Below are 9,583 nucleotides of genomic sequence, written 5' to 3'. Positions count from 1 at the left end.
TAGTTTTTCTTTCACTCGTATCGGCTTGCAGCCTGCAAAATTTGTATAGTTTCAAAAAATTACCTGTTTTTGAGAATTCCCATTTTTTAATTTACCATCGGGGCCGCCGAAGGTGGTATACCGATTATATCGATCTTCTAACTTTTCATACAAATTTTGAAACTCGACTTGGGACTGCTTTAATAATTTTTCTCCAAACTACCAACACTTGCTTGTCTCAAAATACTATATCTCACGAACCAATTGGGTCTACTGTGATCAAATAGTAAGGTGAATTTGTGGAAAAGTTGTAAATTCTTTCCAAATTAATTTCATCCTCTTTCAAAGTGGTCCCCGTCCTTTTGTAAATTTTTTCAGTCGTGTTAAAACGGCATGCCGACTTTGACCTTTTGAATTGTCTGAAGTCGGCCGAAGCAAAATTAGAGGAATACGCCGGTTATGAAATGGTATGAGTCGAGTTTTTGTCAAAAAAAAGCCAATGCAATATTATTTCATCTGAACAGCTGGACGCACATCATTCAAGTAATATTCTTTGTGGACAGCGTGGCCAGGCAGAGAAAATACACTATGAATGAAACCATGATAATTACCCTATCTCACTTTTTGATTCAAGCTTTAAAACACCTTTGAACAGCTAATAGATTTTTACTTCGGCTTCACTGAAGAAATAAGACCTTTCGTGTAAATGTATGACTAAATCTAAAAAATTAACCAAAAGTTTGAGCCGATGAAAAAGCTAGAAACAACATTCAAGTCAAAGTAAGGTTACTTCATTAGGAAAAAGATATTTTATGAATGTCTTTATCCTGATTTGGTCGGTATACTTGTATACTCACGCTACAACAATTCGATCTGAACAATTTGTCCTGGACAATTACACCAGTTTACAGTAATTTTGCAACTGTGATGTTAGAGGTTGTTTCTTACTAATTTTGGATGACAAAAACTGAACATTTCCTATCACACAGGACGTAGTAGTAGTCAAACCATCAACATTTACCAAAATGACAAAGAAGGGTCGTACGTGATGGCTGATTTTTGAACTCAAATTCGTAATCAGAATACCTCAAATACCACTTAGAAACTTCGAGCTATATATGTAGACTTCGATTTACGGAAGGAAATTTGTACGAAATTTTACTTCTATTGCCAATTCAAGAGTTCGAGTTATGAAAGTTCAAGTGTATTTGAGAATAGCCACTTTTAAGATATTTGATAGTGCTCAGTGTGGGTACTTCATTAACAATTTGTCATTTTTTTGGATTGTTGAAAGAAAGCAGTTACCAAATATTGTTAAAAATATGTAAATTGTTTGAGATATACACCGCCTTATCGACTTGCTTGTGAATAGCTACCGAACCAAGGGCGGCATCCCAACGCTTCCCCAGTCGTCCCACAGCCCAGCTGCAGCCCGTTCTGACTTTTTTGTTTCCTTGCCTGAAAAGGCCGATGAAAGGCAGGCATTTCAGACGACAGAGGGGATCAAATTGCATGCACCTCAGCTCTCAAGGCTATTCCGGAGAATGCGCTCCGTGACGCCTTCAATGCCTGGATTTTTTGATATTTTCAAAGTTTTTGAAGAATTGTAACGATCGGTTCAATAATTTTTTTTTAATCGACTCAGCCATGTTACTTTGCGGACAAACCCTGTATTTTAGTGGCGTTGAACAATTTCGTTAAACACAAAGTTTAAGAAACATTTTTGATGACTATTGTTATGGTTCTTTTACTTGACATACCACATACGTATAAACGATCGAAATACATAGTAAGTATTGGGAAATCTGAAGAGAGAAAGAATTTACTTTTAAATTTCGAACTTGTAGAAAATAATTTGTTTTATATATAGTATGTAAAAGAGCTTCTTGGGATACCAACAAATTATTAAATATTATTCACAGTATTGACGAATATCCACCTACTGAGGGAAAGCACACAGGCCACTCAATATCACTAGCTTTTACGCACAAATCCTTGTATAAAATACATATTTACGTTCAAATATATAGAAATATTGATATTGATATCATCGGTCTCAACACCCCCGCCGTCAGTTCTGCTTTCTCCAGACCTGGACAAAGAGGCGAAGCAAAAGGGTCTGGCAGTGAAGTCATAACTTTGAAGTCGTAGATAATTTCGTCTATCTTGGAACCAGCGTAAACACCACCAACAATGTCAACCTGGAAATCCAATGCAGGATAACTCTTGCCAACAGTTGCTACTTCGGACTGAGTAGGCAATTGAGAAGCAAAGTCCTCTCTCGACGAACAAAAACCAAACTCTATAAATCACTCATAATTCCCGTCCTGGTATACGGTGCAGAAGCTTGGACGATGACAACAACTGGTGAGTCGATGTTGCGAGTTTTCGAGAGAAAAGTTCTGCGAAAGATTTATGGATTTACATCGCATTCGATAGAACGATGAGCTGTATGAGAGGTCTACGAGGTGTCTACGCCAATTAATAAGAAGAAGAAAGACGGTGAGAGCAGTGGACTTCCCGACGATAGCATTAAAAAGTTCAGCAAATAGTTTTAGGTGGCCGTAAAGTGAAGTTGTTTGAGATACCCTCTTAAGAGTGGAAAAACTCAGCAGACGGCTAGAAAAGTTATGGCATATGTAATAACAATTTTTTATTGACTACCTTGAAACAGGAAGGATTATCAACAGCGACTAAGTATTACATAGCGTTATTGGACCGTGTGAAGGACCAAATAGGCGAAATAGTGATTACTTCCTGTTCTTAGATCTTAAAAGAATACTCGCTGGAAGAAATTTTCGTCGAAAGAAGAGGTGATCAAACTTTCCAAACTTTACTTTCCGAACATCGATAACATCTGTTTTTCTTGAATCGCTATATTTGAGGTCCAACAAATGGTCCACTTTTCAACTTTTCCATACCACGCTTCATACGGCAGTGTAAAAAGTCTTTTCGTATTTCTAATCAAACTTCAACTTATTTTTTTTTATTTATAATGAACTTTAATGAACCAAATATGTAACATTTTGGTCGACCACGTTTTGCATTGACCGAAGCAGCAAAATTTAGAAACAATAGTTCGACCAGGCTGGAGCAGTTCATGGTTGTGATTCCTTTCCAATCCCACCAAACACTCAGCATAACCTTTCGAGTCGTCAATTCTCTCTTTGCGACCATTTGTTGAGCTTCACCACCATTGGATCATGATCTTCTTTGCACATTTTTGTCGTATTTGATCCATTTTTCATCTCCTGTTACCATTCGCTTCAGAAATGATTCAATTTCATTTCGTTTCAGCAAAGAATCGCAGATGTTAATTCGGTCCATTAAACTTTTCACAGATATTTCATGTGGTACCCAATCATGGAGCTTCTTTTTGTAGCCAGCCTTTTTCAAATAGTTCAAACTATGAATGAATGTCAAGTTCCTTAGCAATGTCATGACTGCTTATGTGACGGTCCTAGTCAATCTTTTCCATAATTTCAACGATTTTTTCAACGATCGGTCAACCAGAGCGAAATGCATCTTTTACATCAAAACTTCCAGAATGGAAGCGAACAAATCATTCTTGTGCTACACGAACTGATACAGCATCGTCTCCGTAAACTTCACAAATTTTATTGGTGGCTTGCGTGGCGTTCTTCCATTTTTATACAAAATTTTCAAAATATAGTAAATTTCTTGATTGTTTTCACTCATTTTTGAACTGCTGCAACTTTTTTTCAACTTCTTCTTTTTTGAAGCTTAAATCGCACCTTTCCAACACTATATACTATGGCACAATGTGATTGCTAACACTGGAGATATATGACTGCCACAACATCTCTTGCAAAATACGAAAAGATATGGCGGCTAAAGGAATTATTGACCCGATCCAACTCATTCTTGAAGTTCAAAGGTACTTTTCGTGCAGCGTTTTATCCCGTTATATTAATTCGTACTCTATGTATACAACGACGCGACAAAAGACGACACTGAACATACTATACATACATTCTTTGAATGTGTGCGCTGGCCACGAGAACGCACCGAAGTAGAAGACCTGGTCGATCCATAAACGCTGACAATTCAATCAGCGTCATACTGGAGAGTGAAGCAAACTGGGGAATTATCCAGAAATTCGCAGCAATCTCAAGTAATGCAAATGCGCAAATCCCAGGGTGAGCGGCGGTTATTTAGGGAGCTGTAAGTGGCACATACCGCGGCTGTGACGATAGTACCGATGATGCGGAAGCATTTTCACCTACTCACCCGCAAAAACACAAAAAAAAACAAAAAAAAAATGACCAAACATTTCTCAACCTCAACAAACACTGTTCAAGTTCCTAGGTAGTATCCATAGTTGACCTTTGACCGAAAATATCGGTAAATATATTAGCTATTCAATTAAAATGCAGAGCAAATTATGTCCTGACAATATTATCTCTGTTATCTGTATCAAAACTAATTTGTATCGGGTCAATAATTCCCTGAACCCCCATATAACTAATATAATGATCTTCGAACTTCCTGGTGAATTTATACTGCATATATCGGTCATTATTTTAGTTATCGCAACGAAAATTACAGAGCGTGTTTAACTCATAACAATGTATGTTAGTGCTTAGAATAAATAAAATTGGCAAAAAACTTGACTTTACTCCATGTGATAGGATAGTATGTATATAATGGAAAGCAGGGAACATTTTTTTAGTATGTGGCAGGATAATAAATAAAATTGGGCCGATACCACCCAACTCCCATATACCACGTGTAATGATTCTAACAAATCGTATGCCGATATATAACTCATACAAGTATAGTATACATTCGAACACTTACATAAAATTGCTTCGATGAAAATCCTCTGGTTGACCTTTTACATCTTAAGGTATTTTCCTGGCTTTGATTCTTGCAAGTTGCAAGAGTATAAAATGTTAAGTCACATCCGAACTTTGTGCTTCCCTACTTTTGTTGAATTAATTCGTAATCTGGACAATTGAAACCATTAAAATTTTCTAATATACATACATATATATCTAGCGCAACTAAAAATCTATTTTTTTGAGCTGTGTCATGTATACATTTCCTATTTACACTTTCACCAAATTTCTTGTGACGACAGAGCGAAGCCACATTACCAAGATTTTAGGTCATACTTTCTTCTCAGCACTAATTGTATTAGTTACTTGTTGCAATTTATTATGGCAACATTCCAATTTTGCCCATCTGCAATACAGTTTCTAGAAACAAAAAGAGATTCGCCTCGTCCTCATAGTCAAATATACAGTTGGCCACAAAAAAAAAAGAATTCACTCATATTCGTTCCTTAACGAATTTTATAATTTGTTAAATATGCAGAAAAACTAGTTCACACATCAATAGTAGTATCCTATGCAGTAAATAAAATAAAAAAAAAATTTATTAAATTGGTTTCAAACTTTTACAAAATAATATTATATAATAAATCGTACTTTATCGAATATATTTGGTTTTTTAACTTCCTGGAAATAGAGTATATTCCAGAATCACATATTGGTTGGTTTTCGTTCGAAACACTTCTTTCATATCTGTCATGAGATTTTTTATATAGTTGTGTCAAAGAAACTGCTTGGAATGGAGCTTAACCTCAACTCCGTTGACTTTACAACCGCTTCTTTGCGCAATGGATGATATTTTTAGGATCATTATCTCATTAAATGTTATATTCACCCATGTATGTGGTGGCATTACTGTATCTAATATTTAGACATACACTAAAGGCATTGTTGAAAGAATCAAATAGGATTTAAAATTGTGCCCATTTTCACACTATAATCGGGTCCTGAAATATGTGATGTTATCTTGCAATCTGTTGCTACTAGGTATAATAGTTTTGTTGCGGTGTGTGTATCACCAAAAACTATGCCAGATAGTTATGGTACTTTTATTCATAAAAAGTGCGTGAATGGTTAACGGACCTACTAGTATCATGAAAAACTGTTGATAAATAAAAAAGTAATTAACTTTTTTTTTTTAATCCTTCCCCATGTTTTTTTTTTACGAAACTTTTTCGAAACCTTCCAATAGTAAAGTGGGCTTCTATATTAATTCTGAGGGTATAAGGGAACCATAAATGCCAAACGAAAAAAAAATTTTAAAAAAGATTACCCTACGGACCGCTTAACAAACAATCCTTTCAAAGCAGTAAATCTCACTTTATATACAAATATATATGTATATCTATTCGAACAGTGAAAATTTACACAATTGACACATTATGGTTTTTCAAGTGAAATACACTATGCCAAAAATGTACCCAAAAGTTGTAATTAAATTCCCCAGGTAAGTGATGTTTAAAAAAAATATATTTTGCCAAGGTTTTTTAATTACTATGCCAAAAATGAGCGCAAACTATGTTTACAGCAGCAGCTTAAATCGGTACACCTCAGCAGTACGTTGTGGCTTTTACAATGGATAAAAATATCGAACAAAGGATTTGTCTCAAATTTTGTATTTCTAACCAAATGTGCGGAATAGTTGTGAATGTTGGAAAAGGCTTAAGGTGATTCAGTTTCATCAAAAACATAAGCCTACGATCGGTACGAAGCCTTCAAAGACGTTTGAGAGATCGTTGAAGACATGCCTGGTTCTGGACGATCTCCGACCTCTTCAACTGATGATAAAGCTGAATTGTTTTCAAAAAGAGTACCGTAAACAGGTCTCTTTGGACATGCTTGACCGTGCGAATACCAATCCCACATTCATAGAAAACATTGTAACTGCCGATGAGACATGGAATTAAGAGTTTGACATGCAAACGAGCCGAAACCTGTTTTCAGTCGATCAAAGAGAGAGAAAACATTCGCTGAAAGAGTTGAAGGCCATCCCAAAAAGTTCTAATGAAAAGTATTTCGAGAGCTGGAAAAATCCTTGTCATAAGTGTATCACATCTGGTGGGGATTACTTTGAAGGCGATAAAATAAGTATAGCTGAATAATGAAATGTTTGGCTCCGCTCACTCTCTGTTGTCAAGGATATCATTTATCGTGATAACAATTGTGGTATTCAGACCGAACTTGTTGATCTGGTAGTTCGATAGTTGATACTTCGTTAAAACATTTAACTATGAGCATACATTTGCTGTATATCAGTAGTGGGTGTAAGTTTTGTTCCAAAATAGCTGATTAAATTATATCAAATACTTACTTTCGACAAATTTGTCGGAAAGTATTTTGTAGTAGACAGAAAATGTATTTTTTCGCAATGAATTAAGTTAACTTTTGAGGCAACAACGCAAACCAAACAGCTGAGTGATGTTACCAAGTAACGTAACAAGTTTTGGCAGTGAGTTACTTTTTTACTCGGTAAAACGATAATCTCTTAATTTTACAAAAACAAAATGCACGTAAAAAACTACCGACTAACGAATTAACAAAGCTGATCTAAATACGCCTAATATAATTGAATAGCTAAATTGGCAATCTACATTTTTTATTGACTTCGTAAATCAAAGGAATAAATTAAGGAATAGTAGATACATAAATATGTGTCATGTAACAACATCTTCACAGTTTCTGCATCTGCATCGTATGTTGTTACACATAATATACATACATATATAGTATAACAGTGCAGAAGAGGGCGCGTCTCACGCCATATATCTAATCATATGGTAATGTTTTGTCCAACATTCATCGAATGTAATTGCAAAATCTACAACTAAACCCAGATACTTCATGTAAGAAAACACAGACTTGATCATTTCTTTTAAATATTGCATTGTTCTGTGCAATGCTTCAGCAATATGCTCAAATTATGATTCAACCTTTCCTTATTCAGTTACAACAACAAGTATAATTCATGTATATGTGTATGTAAACCAAACCCACTTTACCCTGCCAATAGCTGTGTGATTTTGTTTTGTATTTTTGAAGAACAAAATGTTCAAATGATTCTTACATGAATATTGAACACATGCTTATGTTTTGAAATATATTTCTCCGCCGTTAGGACCTTCTCCAGGACTAAAGGATTACCCGTACACATTTTCACGGCTTTCCGTGCTGTGGTACATACAAAAACGGCGTTTCATTTTTATACTCTCGCAACAAAGTTGCTAAACAGAGTATTATAGTTTTGTTCACATAACGGTTGTTTGTAAGTCCTAAAACTAAAAGAGTTAGATATAGGGTTATATATATTATATATACCAAAGTGATTAGGGTGACGAGTAGAGTTGAAATCCGGATGTCTGTCTGTCCGTGCGTGCAAGCTACTTGAGTAAAAGTTTAGATATCTTGATGAAGCTAGCCCTTCCTAACTTGTTATATATAATAATTCCGGGTACTGTTTTGTTTACAATGTATATATAATATACCAAATAAATACAAACAAAAACTACTCAGGGAATGTTAAAAACGGTACTGAACTGCTGTTTCATTTAATTGGCGCTTGCAGATCTTGCAGACCGTTCAAGATCAAGGCCCTGTATGGAATATTTTGTATTTGAAAAGGATATTATAGCTTCGTTGGAACTCAAGTTTCATGGATTTGGAATGGCTACAAATGTTTTTTGAACTGACCTACAAATTCCTTGAAGTTTTTCTAGTGCATTTTGACATTTAAAACAAATAAGTAGACATAAGTTCTAACATTTTTTTATAATTTAATGAAATGATATGATAATGAATTTAGACCCCCATGAACGAAAAAAGTCGCACACATCCTTTGTAGTAACAAAAATATTTTTTTTAAATTAATTTCTTGGAAAATCTCAGAGTATTACAAAAAAAATATCATAATTATTAAATAACATAAGCTTATCATAAAGTGGCTTTAATAAATCATTTTAATATGTTCCTCAAAATGATCGCATAGAATTTTGTTTGATCAACTTTCACATGCTTCTAACTTAATATCTAATCTCAGAAATAGAGATAAGATAGAATTATCGACCTCACAACTACATACTAACTAACTAACACAAACTTTTTCGTAAATTTTAAAGTTTTTCTAAAAGCTTACCCGCTTATTAAATAAAGCTCGTTACCGAAAGAAGTAAAAGAGCTGCTTTGTAGAATATGGTCCGCGAAAATATATCCGACGATTGGAATTTATAACTGTTCTCTTTCCAAGCCACAAAAATGGATTCAACAATCCGTGGCAACTACCGTGGGTTAAGCCCCCTCGAGTACCGGCTAATTATTTCTTCCAGGAAATAGAAAATCACTATTTTAAAGTTTTCTTATTATTTATTTTTGGTGGAATTGTGGTAAATATTTAATTTTGTACTTTATTTAAGAAATGTGTAACTGTAGACCATAATTTTCCGCGATTAGCCGAGGATCCGCCCCTGTTTATTTACCATTATCTTTGACCTTAAGGGGGTATTCTAGTCTAGAGGCTCGAATTTCCAGCTTTTTTCAGCAATTAATAAAAGAGAAGCACTAGATATTTTTACTATCCGTTTTTTTTATCATTTGTTTATTACACAAAATAAATTTAAAAAAAAAAAAAAAATTTTTTCATCGAGTTATACATTCTTGAAAAAAAGGGGGAAAAACGAGGCCGTGTCCTCATGAAAAATAAAACAATGACAGATTCTTAATGAGTACGAATGTAGCTATGTCATGAAGCAGCAAAA

This window comes from Bactrocera latifrons, unplaced genomic scaffold (assembly GCF_001853355.1).
Source record: "Bactrocera latifrons isolate USDA-ARS-PBARC rearing strain unplaced genomic scaffold, ASM185335v1 scaffold_20, whole genome shotgun sequence".
Classification (NCBI taxonomy): domain Eukaryota; kingdom Metazoa; phylum Arthropoda; class Insecta; order Diptera; family Tephritidae; genus Bactrocera; species Bactrocera latifrons.
The sequence above is the reverse complement of the archived record's forward strand: the minus strand, read 5'-3'. Positions refer to the sequence as shown.